Source organism: Diabrotica virgifera, chromosome 9 (assembly GCF_917563875.1).
Source record: "Diabrotica virgifera virgifera chromosome 9, PGI_DIABVI_V3a".
Classification (NCBI taxonomy): Eukaryota; Metazoa; Arthropoda; class Insecta; order Coleoptera; family Chrysomelidae; genus Diabrotica; species Diabrotica virgifera.
In genome coordinates this window covers 123,565,147-123,579,779 of record NC_065451.1, presented here as the reverse complement: position 1 = coordinate 123,579,779, position 14,633 = coordinate 123,565,147, and positions in this window count along the sequence as shown.

Genomic DNA, 14,633 nt, shown 5'->3' with positions numbered 1-14,633 from the left:
GAAAGCTACAGAAATACAAATTAAATTGATCATTTTTGATAATATCCCATCGTCAAGTATATTACGTCAGATGCCCTTCGTTGCTCTGAAAAAATACATTCAGTGACATTAATGACAATTACTGTTTTAAAACTTATAAAAGTGATGACTTTCAATCGTCAAATATTTATAACAACTGTGTGTTTAATTGTACTAATTTGTACTTACATAAATAAATTACAATAAAATTTTGGTTTTAAACAGTTTTATTCATGAAATAATCGCAGCAAATTGCAGCTCGATCTCTGAAATTATTATCGAATTGTTTCCCTCGTGCCACTTGACGTAATTTCACTCCCCTTCGGGTCGTGAAATTAGTCAAAGTGTCACTCTGGAAAAATTCGATAATTTCAGAGCTCTTGTGCAATTACTACTGATAATTTTTGAAGTGAAAACTTCTTTAGGCACGTTGTGCGATTTTTGGATAGGGGAAAAAGCATTGAATTCGCGACCGTCATTGCGACCGTCATCGCTTATGCTATATATTATTTGTATGCATATATAAATTGTATAGAAGTATTAAAATTTAAAATAAATGTAAAACCTATTTTAGGATGGGGAAAAAAGATTTATTTCGCGACCGTCATAGCGACCGTCATCTCTTCGACGAAATAAATGTTGTACGTATCTATATTATGTGTATCTATACATAAATTGTATAGAAGTATTTAAATTTAATATAAATGTAAAACCTATTTTTCGATAGGGAAAAATGATTTATTTCGCGACCGTCATCGCGACCGTCATCTCTTCGGCGAAATAAATTTTGTACGTATATGTATTGAACTGAAAACTTCTTTAGGGACGTTGTGCACTTTTTGGATGGAAAAAATATTAAATTGGAGACCGTCATTGCGACCGTCATCTCTTCGAAGAAATAAATTTTTGAAGTGAAAACTTTTTGAGGGTCGTTGTGCATTTTTTGGATGGGGAAAAAGTATTAAATTAGCGACTGTCATCGTTTCGACGAAATAAATTTTTGAAGTGAAAAATTCTTTAGCGACGTTGTGCACTTTTTAGATAGGGAAAAAGTATTGAATTAGCGAACGTCATCGCGACCGTCATCGCTTCGGCAAAATAAATTTTTAAAGTGAAAACTTCTTTTGAGGACGTTGTGCACTTTTTAGATGAGGAAGAAGTATTGAATTAGCGACCGTCATCGCTTCGGTGAAATACATTTTTGAAGTGAAAACTTCTTTAGTTTAGGGACGTTGTGCACTTTTTGGATGGGGAAAAATTATTAAATTTGGATGGGGAGAAAGTAATAAATAAGCGACCGTCATCGCTTCGACGAAATAAAAATTTGAAGTAAAAACTTCTTTAGGGACGTTGTGCTGTTTTTGGATGGAAAAAAAGTATTAAATTATCGACCGTCATCGCTTCGATGAAATAAATTCGTGAATTAAAAACTTCTTGAGAGACGTTGGGCACTTTTTGGATGGGGGAAAAGTATTGAATTATGGACCGTCATTGCTTCGACGAAATAAATATTTGAAGTGAAACTTCTTTAGGCACGTTGTTCACTTTTTCGATGGAAAAAAGCATTAAATTAGCGACCGTCATCGCTTCGATGAAATCAAGTTTTGAAGTGGAAACTTCTTTAGGGACGTTGTGCACTTTTTGGATGGGGAAAATGATTAAATTAGCGACCGTCATCGCTTCGACAAAATACATTTTTGAAGTGAAAACTTCTTTAGGAACGTTGTGCACTTTTTGGATGGGGGAAAGTATTGAATTAGACACCGTCATCGCTTTGACGGAATAAATATTTGAAGTGAAAACTTCTTTAGGAACGTTGTGCACTTTTTGGATGGGGGAAAGTATTGAATTAGACACCGTCATCGCTTTGACGGAATAAATATTTGAAGTGAAACTTATTTATGGACGTTGTGCACTTTTTTGATGTAAATAAGTATTAAATTAGCGACCGTCATCGCTTCGATGAAATCAACTTTTGAAGTGTAAACTTCTTGAGGGACGTTGTGCACTTTTTGAATGGGGAAACTATTATATTAGCGAAGCTTCATCGCTTTGACGAAATAAATTTTCGTATTTTCCTCTATTACCAAAAAGTTAAGCACTTTAAACAAATTTGAGTGTAAGGAACTCATAAATCGTATAAAAAACTTCAATATGGCGTTCGCTGAATATGTCCGTCCTTATTGGTTGCTTAGAAAATTGCAAAATAAATCATAAATTTTGAGTTTTTAAAAATATTCATAACTTATGTAAAAATTAACTTAGAACCTTCTTATTATACGGAATGCTGATACTTCTTGTACTTAAATTATATTTTAAATTTTAAAGCAATTGGTCAAATAATTTAAAAGTTATTTAATTTGTTTTTCCCAAATTCATTTTTTTTTTGCAACACTACAAGTCAGAAAATTATGAGGCTACAATCATACTTCGGACAGTTTATGAAAGAAGAACATTTATACTATTACCATTATTAAAAATAAATGACAAAAAATAATTTTAAACAGTGTAAAATTATTTTGAAAAAACATGTCGATTTTTTGCTTACTTATCAACAATTAGAATAACTTTTTAACCGTTACCTGTAGAAAAATTATTTTTTCCTATTTAGAAAGACTGAATTTTTATACACATTTAGAAAGAAAAGCAACTGTCCTAGGACAATTAGGGACAAAGTTAGCCCCCCCATTTATTTAATTCACATGTTTTTGCAAAATAATTTTGCAATATTTATAATTATTTTTTGTAATTTTTTTTAATTAAATTAATACTGTAAATTTCCTTCTTCCATAAACTATCCAAAGTATTACTGTAGCTTTATCATTTTCTGACTTACAGTGTTGCAAAAAAAATCAATTTGGGATAAACAAATTAAATAACTTTTAAACTATTTGAACAATTTCTTCGAAATTTAGTGTATAAATTAAGCACCATAAGTCTCAGCATTCCGTATAATAAGAAGGTTCTAAGTTAATTTTTACATAAGTTATAAATATTTATAAAAACTCAAAATTTATGATTTATTTTGCAATTTTCTAAACAACCAATAAGGATAGACATATTAAGCAAACGCCATATTGAAGTTTTTTTATACCGTTTATGAGTTTCTTACTCTCAAATTTGTTTAAAATGCCTATTTTCTTAGTAATAGACGAAAAAAGCGAAAATTTACCGTTTTTTGATTTTCATTTGTTTATAACTATGTATATCATCAAAATCGGCTGCAGGAAATATATAGGTTATTATTATAGATGTCCATATTACTCAAAAAATTTGGATTCGGCCTGGAGGGGGTTGTGTCACCAACAGGCTATTTTTTTTCCTTATTTCTCTGAACTACCTCGCTAATAACGTAATCTCTTATTCTGAGTTTAAAATTTTCAAAAATACTTATTAGTTTTCTCAGAATTCGACAAAAAAAATGAATTCCATTTGAGTAGCATTTCAGCAGAAACTACGTACCCATCCCCTTAATGAAATTAAAAAACATCTATATTGTTTGATTTTCTCCGAAGGGAAAATCTATATGCATTTGTATTAAATATTTTGTATTTGTATTAAATGAGGCGCTCAGAGCAACAGTGGCACAGTCCACAAATTGAGCATTTTTAGATTAATACATCAATAAAAGCAGAAAAATTGGATATATGGTTCAACAGTGGTCTACACAATCTAGCTCTATATTTGGCAAGATGGCACTACATAATGTATTGTTGCCTTGACAAATACTAAAAATACGAATGAAACAGTGGCTTAACCCTCAATTGTGTGGCTCAGACCCAACAAACAAGTGTTCATCGTATCAGAATCAGAATAATACGCATAGTTCATAAGAATGACTATTTTTAATTTTATAAAGTAATATTTAATAATAATAACTTTAACCCCGTCCTTGACTGAGTGGTAAGAGCGCCTACCTTTGGATCGAAAAATCCGAATGGTTGTGAGTTCGAATCTCACCAGGGTCAGAAATGATTAATTTATTATAAATTAATAAATGAAAATAGTTTCTGTCCTTGTGGGATCGGTATTCACCGGAGGGACCGCAGACGTTCGGATACAGTTAGCGTCTCTTTGCAAAGACAATGACGTCAACTTTGCAAAGTAACAAGACACTTACTCAACACACACACACTACACATTACACTAGGTACCTAACTGTTAAAAATTACCGTACCTACCATGCCAATGGCCATTAGTTGTCGAGGCATTAACCTTTTTTAAATAAAAAAAAAACAATAATTTAATTTGTCATATTAATTTCATATTTGGTAGCAAATTTTGTGGCTTATTACAAACTAAAATAGTAAATTAGTAATACAAAGTATTAATTTGTATTAACTGTATCAATTAAAATAAATAATTCTTTTGCGATTCAATTTTTAAATCTTTTTTCTGTCGGTATCTTACTGTGTACAGGTAATGCTAAGAATTACCATAATCTGTTCTCGGGAGTCTTAGTACACAAGATTAATGACGATGAACGACCCAAAAATACAAAAAATGTGCATTGCCAGGTAATAATAAAAATGTTTACAAGCTAATAGTACTTTGAGGAATATGCAAAAACGTTGCCAAACTTCAGGGCTTCTTATAATCGGTAGCTCAATGTGGGCTTCCTAACGCTGCTGAACTTCTACAGAGTATATACTTCTTTTCGCAGCGCAAACTGGTGGTAGATACCATGAACTACGAGTGTATGTTTTGATAATAATTCCAGGCATAAGCAGCCCGGGCTTCGTATTGTTAATCATGATTTCAGAGCTACCTATGGAACATTTCTAAAATTTGTCCGAATATATATGAAGCCCAAGCGTATTCACATGTTCTGAGCTTGGTTAAAATATCAAGAGATGGTGTAAAGTACGTTTTTTGGGGAAATAACATTAAAGAATTACGAAGCCCGACTCCGGGCTTCGTAAGGAGGTGTCGGGCTTCGTATGACCGGTGCGATATAGCGTTTCCGGCTTCCTAAAGTCGGAATCCATATATATATATATATATATATATATATATATATATATATATATATATATATATATATATATATATATATATATATATATATATATATATTGTTAGCTTCAGAAAATCGGTTGCTACATACGGATATTACACCTCTTATGGCGTTCTCGTAAAACAGCACCATGTTTGGATCCTTTAGTAGTTCTAGCCTACATCCTGTATACTTGAGCATACAGTCCCACGTATATCGAGGCATTGTATAGTACCACGCAGGATCCAGACCATAGGTGGAAAACATTTTTTGCGTAATTGTTCGAAAACGTCCGCAAGAGTCAGAATATCTGTTTTTAAATACATATCGGAATATTCCCCTATATTTTGAATGTTAAATTGATGCCAAACATCATTTAATTTATTATAAAAATTTTCAATTGAAGGTAAAGAAGTTTCATCTACTTTTGACAAACTATCTGTGTAATCATAGCAAAAAACTCCTTTACGCGTTAACAAATTAAATTTCTCATTTTCTAAGCCTTGAAATTCCCTCATTAAAATTTTCTTTTCTGAATCGACTAAAATTGAAGCTAATTCATCAAGAGAAGCCCCCTATAAATCGAAAAGAGTCTATAAATCGTAATTTAATGTTATTTTTATCTGACTGCAGCGTAAAGGAGATGTATTTATCTTTGTTAATAGGAAGTACACTCAAGTAACCTTTTTTGCATAAATTTGAAATCATAAAATGACCGTCATATCCGAACAAGTTGTGAAAAACGATGGGAACTACAAACAATTTTCTAAAGTTAAGATTGCATGCTTGGTGTGCGAAACCCCTAAATGCCCCATTGAAATGGTCGTGGTCTTTAACAATAATGTCTTTGTCTGAAAAATTTTTACTGCAAATATGACAAGATGTTACTGTACTTGCATTTGATTTTTCAATCATAGGCACTATTGTTTCTAGTTTCGAAGCAACACAATTAGAAACGTCAACCATACTATCTGCAAACCAATCCATACAATCTGCACCCCGATAACTATCATCTTAACAATATTTTACATAGTAGCCTGCGCTGTACGGAACATGTTTTTGATATTTTAAAGTTTTAGTTAAATCGCAAATAAATTTTTGTGACCGTTCTTATTTGCTTGCCTACTAACAAGACACGACAAATTTTTAATCCAACAATAGTGGTACTTAATCTCTTCGTTACAATCATTGTCTTCAGTTGGTGGGGCATCATAATCATTTAAGCGCGGATAATAATGATTTTGAATTAAAAGTAAATTAATGTGTGTGTCCCGTTTATTTTCCGTCAATCTGGCTGGTACTACTGTGTAAAACGATGTTTTCTCTGTTTCAATTAATTCTAGAGCGTAAACATTGACTGAAATGTTATTTAATTTTTAAAATTTTGAAATTTGTGATAATGGCATAGGACTATCTAAATTCTCTGTTTGTAAAACTTCCGTAAAATATGGATACGAGGAGGTTCTTTCTGGATGACTTTTATGTCTAGGAGCCCGAAGAGCGCTTACGATAGCCCAGTAAAAGCAGTTCTGATCCGTATTTTTTACATTAATACAAGCGTTTTTTTAAATTGGTTCTGGGAGTCTAATGTAAGATGAACCGTTCCCAAGTTGAAATTTATTGATATTAACAGCCAAAGGAATAATTTTATTTGATGCAAATCCCGAGTCTTTTTCGGCAAATTCCGATAATTCGTTTAAAAGTTTATCTACTACATTTTCCTTGAACCATTCGTATATTTGAGTTGATAATATATCAATAACATAATTTTTAGTATTAAAATATTTCTGTACCCCAGAAGTAAACTGTCGTAACTACACTTTTCAGTATTTGCCAGAAACGGGTCTCGAACATTTTGGTCCCTATATTACACAATTTTTTGATAGTATCAATTTAATTGGGCGGACTAAAATTGACTTTTTTTTACAAAATTTATGCTCAAATATTATACAAAACTATTTAGAACTTCATCGCGTTTCAGGTTAGTCAAGGGGAGCAGTTACGATAGTTTACCTGAAATTTAACTGTTATGTTAAAGTAGTTGCGATTAATCTGAAATGAACAAAAATAATTAAAATAAATAAATAACATGGTGTTGTCAAAAAACTAAATTATTTATTTATAATAATACAAACATAATGAATATTTAACATGATTTTAAAAGTTTCCGTCTGCTTTTTACAAGTCATTTGTACTTGTAGAGTGAGGAATGCTCTCATAGAAATGGTGGAAGCACTGTGGTACCCACTTTAATAAAGTTATAAGGTCTCTGTACTTTAAAGTGCTTATTGGTCTTCTAGTAGCATTTGTCTGTGGAATATATTCAGGCCACTTTGCTCTTCTGGTGCCCCTGCCCAGATCTACCATTTTAAAGCTTTCCTGGGACAAAGACGTCTTATAATAAAGAATTTCTTCTCCTTTCCTTAGTTGCAAATGTACGACTTCACTGATTTTAAAATCTTCCTTTTCAGTATTTTTTTCTACTAATTAAAGGAGATTCTACATAATCAAACAGAACCTTAAAATTTTTTAGGTCTTCAATCGTCATGTCATAAACACCTAAAAGCTCCTTAAATTTACGCTGTCGTATGAACTATTGCCAATCCCACGGAGTCATCAATGTAGTTGAATTACTAATTTGTTTTTTAGAACGCTCAATAACAGAGTGCACTCCATCTACCTCCATATGGGTGTGTCCTCGAAGACTGATGACTTTTAATGATGGCAATACTCTAAGTAACCAGATATAGCTTGCAACCACAGCAAAATTTCTGTTTTGGCCTCCGCAATTATCTGACCAAATAGTTAAAGTTTATGTGTCACCAATAGCAATATTATCGAGTGCCCACTTTAAAATACAGGAGGAGACTTCGCAAGCACCGCGTGCCCCAACTGTTTCATCCCACATAGCACAGTGGGCTTTTCCGTTGGTACTATTTAGAATGGTTAGGTTGAGAGTCCATAATTTTCTTAAATAAAAAGAATGTGTGTTTGTCAAGTAAGGTGTTGGCAAACTTCTGCAGATCAATCATTATTACAATTTCTTTCGATGAAAGTTCTCTTGACAAAATTTTATCTGAATTTTTCAATATATATCTAAGTTGGGCTTCTGCCCAGTGAGCTTCCAAATTAGCCTGTAACTCCTGTTTATTTTCTTTATTGGCATTCTCTATGTTTATTTTTAATTCATCGCAATGGTCACAGGTGTCGTTTGCTGGCAATTTAAATGACAAATTGAATTCCATGTTAAAAATTTGGTTGTACAACCACTGTTTTCCTATATCAGATTCATGAATTTTCTTTTGCTTGCAGTCCTCAAGATATAATGAAAACATTTTTGATAAATTAAGCTCATTCCCTAAATATTTTCGGGCAGATCTTGCCCTACTATAATGACTTTCAACCACTGGGAAACTTTTTATGTGCTCACGTATTGTTTCCCGAATATTATTTGCAACTTTATTGCTTGGTGTCTTTCTTCCTCTTTTATCTAGCAAAACTAAACCACCTTCAACTTTTTTAGCCACTGCAGTTTTCACAGTTATTTCAGAAATGCTTAGTGTATTTAGAAAGAAGATTTTACACACTCTAATATGTCTACCATTGAATTTAAAACTATAAATTAAGGTTGAATTTCTCTTCGAAGCATTATTAGTTGTTTTGCGAGCAACATTAATTTTTGAAACGCAGGAAGATATAAACTGACGTTTAAGATCATTACTATTGCCCTTTTTGTGTAAATTGTTGAATATATTGAGTCTAGCATTTTCATCTATATTCTCTAAGCACTTTCTGATACATGATGGCATACATGGAGGTTTTAAATGTTTAGCTGCGAGCAAGACGCCTTTTTTATTAATATATTCTTTTCCTGCTTCCTTTTTTACTTTTCGTATGCTCGTTTTCCAGAGATCTACGTTACATTCTCTTTTTCGGCCGTTCTGTTGAACTTCAACGTTTATGTCGTTTAAATCCGTCTGTAATACAGGAAGTTGTATTTCATTCACTATGTTAGGAACCATTTCTACTTGTTCAGTTTCTTCTTGCTCGACGTCAGGCATATCAGGTACGTAGTCCGGGTCTTTAACTGAATCATGATCAGAAAAATCTTCATGGTAAACTTCTTCGGAATAAAGTTCGTCAACCTAAAAGCCGTAAAAGTCTTTAAGAGTGCGCTACCAAGAAACTTTTACGGAAAATAGAATTTGTAAGAGGGACTTTTTTATTTGGTTTTTTATTCAGGTTTTTATTCGGTAGTCCAATTCGGTTATAATATTATACTATACACCAAATTTACACTCTTATTTAATTAGACATATAAAAAAATGTACTTTTTCCGACTCTTACAAATATACTTAGAATAAATCGTAAATCTTAACGAATCTTCACAAGATTCGTCTTAAATGAACGAAAAAAGACCAAGCTATGTCCGTGCTGTAATATATTTTAAATTTTGTTTTTGACGTATTCACAATAGAATTTAAAAAAATACCAAAAAATTGCAAAAGTTCGGATTCAATTTGTACAATAGGGTGGGTCACTTTTGTATGGAAAAAAATAAAATTGTCCAATAAGTGTTGTAATAGTAAAAAAAACGTGACCCACATCCATTCATGAAAAACAATGAAAAAATAATTTTTCTAGTTTAACCCCTTCTACCCGCGCATTGAGTTTGAAAAACTGAAATTTTTGTTTTTTTGTGAATTGTTTGAAAATTGATTTATCGTGGCTCATAGGAATAACAACAACGTAAACTAATAAAATAAAGTGCTTTTGGACTAAATATTATTATAAAGAAAAATAAACAAATAATATGACAAAATAAAAAAGCTTCAAATCACGTAAAAATCTTTCTTACTTTCGAACTTAGGCATAAGCTTTCGTGAAATAATTTTATTCTTAATTAAAGCTTCTCTTGCTGTTTTGTGACAAAGCTGCATAGATGCCTCTGTTACTGTTTTTACAGCCCGCTCCACAGCTTGAGTATGACATGGTAGCCTCAGAAAAAGGACTTCATCATCACCACCTGACTCAACTAGGGAATGAAGAGTCTCATCCAGAACATTGATCAATATAGGTGGTTGCGAGTAAGATTGCTGCCAGTCTATCAAATCGATGTAAGACGAAGCGTTTAAATCTATCTTAGGCACTTCAAAGACTCGAAGCTGAAGGGTGGTTTCCTTGCCTTTATAATGCGTCTAGCGGCAAGTTCTCTCACATGTTTTTGTTCGTCAGATAACATAGATAAGAGCAAGTTCTCTGGGTGCACAAAGTAAGCATTTCGCTTTATTACAGGATCAACGACACTCTTCAATTCTTGCGGAAGATATCGAGAATAAAATACCAACTTCCAAAAGTGCCTTGCTCCATCTTTACATGTCGCATTTAATTTGATTTCGAACCAAATAGGAGCATATACTTTAACTACAAAAGTAGCGAGTTGTTTGAGTTCGTTGGTAGGTATCTCAGTGGAAACATATAAGCGCACAATCCTGTTGGCCTTTGTTAGCCACCTGGCAGGCGACATTTTTCCCGGAGAGCGATTAGACAAATCAGAAGGGCACTTACCACTTATGACGGCAGATGTGATATGATAAAGGTAACGTTGATCAGAACTGAGGTCTTTTATATTTGAAATGTTTGGTAAAATACCTTCTATATTTTCAAACACGACAACAGAGCGCTTCTCGCAATCATCTAATAACTTTCCGATAGCACCTGAATAAGTATTAGGTCCTGTTGTGGTGCCATCAAGTTTTGCCAATAAATGTCTTAAGGGCAGTTCATTTAAGTGTAAAAGGCATATTAACGCTTTTCTAAGAGCCGTATGACTCCGCCATATTTGCCCGTATTAGTTACCGTCCCATCACCACCTATGGCAAGATGAGTATCCTCTAGAGACATATTCAGTTGACCTGTTACTGTTTGAAAGATAGCAGACTCCAATCCTTTTGCAGTTCCATGGCTTGGAACGGCATATCCGACAAAAACTGATCCTGGTTCTTTAATTATTGAAATATGTTCTTCCACAGATGTTGAGCGGTATTTTTCCCCCTTTCATAACAATTTTCAGGGTCTTATCTTTTCGTCCATCAAAAAATAAGGCAGGAATAGTATCTAGTTGGCTTTGAGATAAGGTTTCTTTTCGTAATTTTTGTCTCGCTCGTCGCAATTTCGACTTATCGATTACTTCGTTGTTGATTCTCACATCTTGCAAAACAGCAGAAGCGACAGCAGCAGCTGCTCTATCGGATATCCCGTATCGGTCACAGATAGTTGATAAATTCTTGAGAGATGTTATTTCACGTTATTTTGATACTGGTTTTGATGAACTTGAGGGCAAAGTTTGTTCTTCATCGCTACTTTCAGACGTTATTGTAGTATTAGGATTTTCGTGAGAACTTGAGGGCAAAGTTTGTTCTTCATCGCTACTTCCAGACGTTATTGAGGTATTAGGATTTTCGTGAGAAGGGCCTGGTTCACAAACGCTAGAATCGTAATAGGATTTAAGCTTAATTTTTCTATCACTCAGTTTTCTTTTCCTCTTACTTGTCAATAAATCAACAGTTCCCATAATCATTTTTCTCTCTGTTCTCTGATTTATTAAAAAAGCTCGTTCTTCCTTAGGAATCTTTTGGTCTTTGGAACATTTGCATAACTCTAAATCTTTACACTTACATGAACTCAAATCAAACAGTTTTTCCGAATTTCTATGAAAATCTTGAATTTTTTCTTCTGATAAACGCTTCAAAGATTTTATTAAATTTTTACACTTCGCGTGGTAACTTTTTATCAATTGCATCACACGATTATGAGACACAGTAGGAATAGACGCTTTTCTCCATAAATATTCAACTTTAGATGACACTATTTCAGATACTTCATTAATGGATGGCTCTTTTTTTGAATTGTTCTCAAGTTTAAGCTGATGTCTTACTAAATTGTAATATTTTATAACTTGTTTGTAAGTGGGTAGTTGATTTTCGTTAATTTCTTCCGGAGCACCAAATATGGGACAACTTGTGGATTTTCGGGTATTATTTGAAATCTCCATGATGCACAAAGTCACAAAGCTAACAAAAACTACTTAAAATCGCGAAAACATTAGATAAATGCGCGCGACCTTTCGCCCGGAACTCATTAGGTGCACTGAGGCAAAGACGAGTGATCGACAGTTTACCCCCTTTTTCCCCACTCCTTCCTCCGCAGTATGCGCACGATTATTCTCATATTTTGGATTGATTATTATTACGTGTATCTCTGAATATAAGAATGTAATATCATTTTATGCCATGTAATTTATACAATAAACTCTGATAAAATAAATGTAATTTTAACAATTTTTCCGAATTTTCAAACGTCATGCGCGGGTAATTAATGTTAATATAAATAAAAACTAAATATGCACGTTTTTAAGTCTCTACCCAGGTCATGTTTTCCGCACTATTACAAATCGAAATTCGCAAAACAATATTTTTGACCCACCCTATTGTACAAATTAGAATCAAAATTTTAAAAATACATTACAGGACGGACATAAAGCACATATCTTAAACTAGCAAATCTTTTTATTTTAAGGTAATATGTTGTACCGTTTTCAAGTAAATAGGTTAGAGCAAGCCGTTGCAGTATAGGAAATTTAACATAACGACGAATACTTACATTCTCATAGTTTACATCAGACGGATGAGAGCTCAAATTATCATTTTCAGTAATTATTATTATTGAACTTGAATTATTATCAATAGCAGTACTTTCTATGTTTTGTGATTTAGCTGGACTTCTGTAGGAACATTATTGTTTATCAAAAATAATTCATTATTTTCATAATCTTCGAACATACTCTACAAAAAAATACACCTCATAATATACACGAATAAAATTTACACTAAACTAACTCACTTTATTTCTGCAAAGTTCTACTAAAACTTTTCCTCTGACTGTCATAATGTACTTTTTCCTGTTTTACAAAAGTATGATATTATTTAAACAGACACACAACTTTCATAAAAAAATACTAAAATCACAGCATTACCTCTATTATTACTTTTAAACGAAAGACGTAACCTCACATCACTGTTGCTATGAACATAATGACAAACGAGTCAAGTCGTAACTGCTCTAGGAGTGCGAGTACAGCCGAATCAAATGGAAGGGAGGCGTGAGAGGTAAACAATCGTATAATACATTAGGACAGTTTACTTCTAGAGGTGTTCAAAGCTGTGAAGTGAGAAGTAAACAATCGTAAGGTATATTAAGATAGTTAACCTTCTAAGTAGTTCTCTACTTTGAGACAGTTTAAAAACAGGGTTTTGACTTTGCTTACATATTGCAGTTATGATACTTTACCACTAAAAAGTTTAATATTTTTTGATGCAGTTACGACAATGCAGTTTAGCCTTACCCCTAAAGGTAGAAAGGCTTAGGACTAAGTAAGTAAGTAAGTTACGACAATAACCTAAAAATCGCAATTTTTGTAGTTACGACAGTTTACTTCTGGGGTACAGATTTAATCTCTACAATTTCATTATCTCCTTATTTTCTAATAAACTCCCCACAAAATGCTGTATTTACTTCAAGTGCAGAGCGAGTTTTTAAAATTTTACCGCTTTTATTTTTAAAAACAACTACGCAATCTCCTAAAAATTGATTCAAATCCTTATGTCGTAAATTAACTATAATTCCGGTTTTGATTCTACTTTGAAAGCTTGATTGTACATTTTCCCATTTAGCCCTCTGCCCTAACTTCAGATGAAGACCTGCCCCAATATGCATATTTAAAATTAGCTTTCTAAAATGTTTAAAATGACCCAAATTTGTTTCTATTTTTCTACAAGTCCCTACAGCTAATTTATTCTGTTTTCTACTACGGATTATCCTTTTACATAATCTAATTTGTTTTTGTAATCTATTTAACCACACTTCCGCATCACTGATTGTAAAATAATCAAATAAAATTTTTCGTAACTTTCTAATTGCTAGTACAACACCGTCCGTTTGTTTGATGATCTTATCGATATTACTCGAAGACATTTTATTAAAAAAAATAAAAAAAATTTTACGACAAACAAATTTAAAAAATACTAAAAATCGCTCACCCTTCTAATTTCCGGTTCCTAATGTTTTATGATTTCGAACGAGGCGGTGCCTTCTTAGTAGTAACGTGCCCTCTAAAGACCAAGCTGTATTTCCCCTCGTCAAAATTCTTGAGGTATGGCCTGTATACGTCCGTGACCCTTGGTGGCAAGAATGTTACCTCCTCCTTTTCTAATTCTAGCAGGATTGATTTACCGAATTGGGTGTTAACTTCTTCAGCCGCCAGTATTTTGTGTGGCACACCGATGGATAGGCTGCTAAGCTTTCTGATTTGGCCCTCCTTCCTCTCTGCAATAACAGTAGCCTTATTTAATTTTGATAGGTCCATCTATAATAAATAAAAAACGTATTTGAAGCGTAAATCCAATAGCAACAAAACATTTTTAATTTAAGAACATTTTATATTGACCTCCGTTTAGCGAACAGTATATATTTAGAAAATTAAATTAAAACTATTAGGAATAACAGCAAGCGGAAAAATCACAATATGTGTATATATTTTTACAAATAAAAACGAATGCTA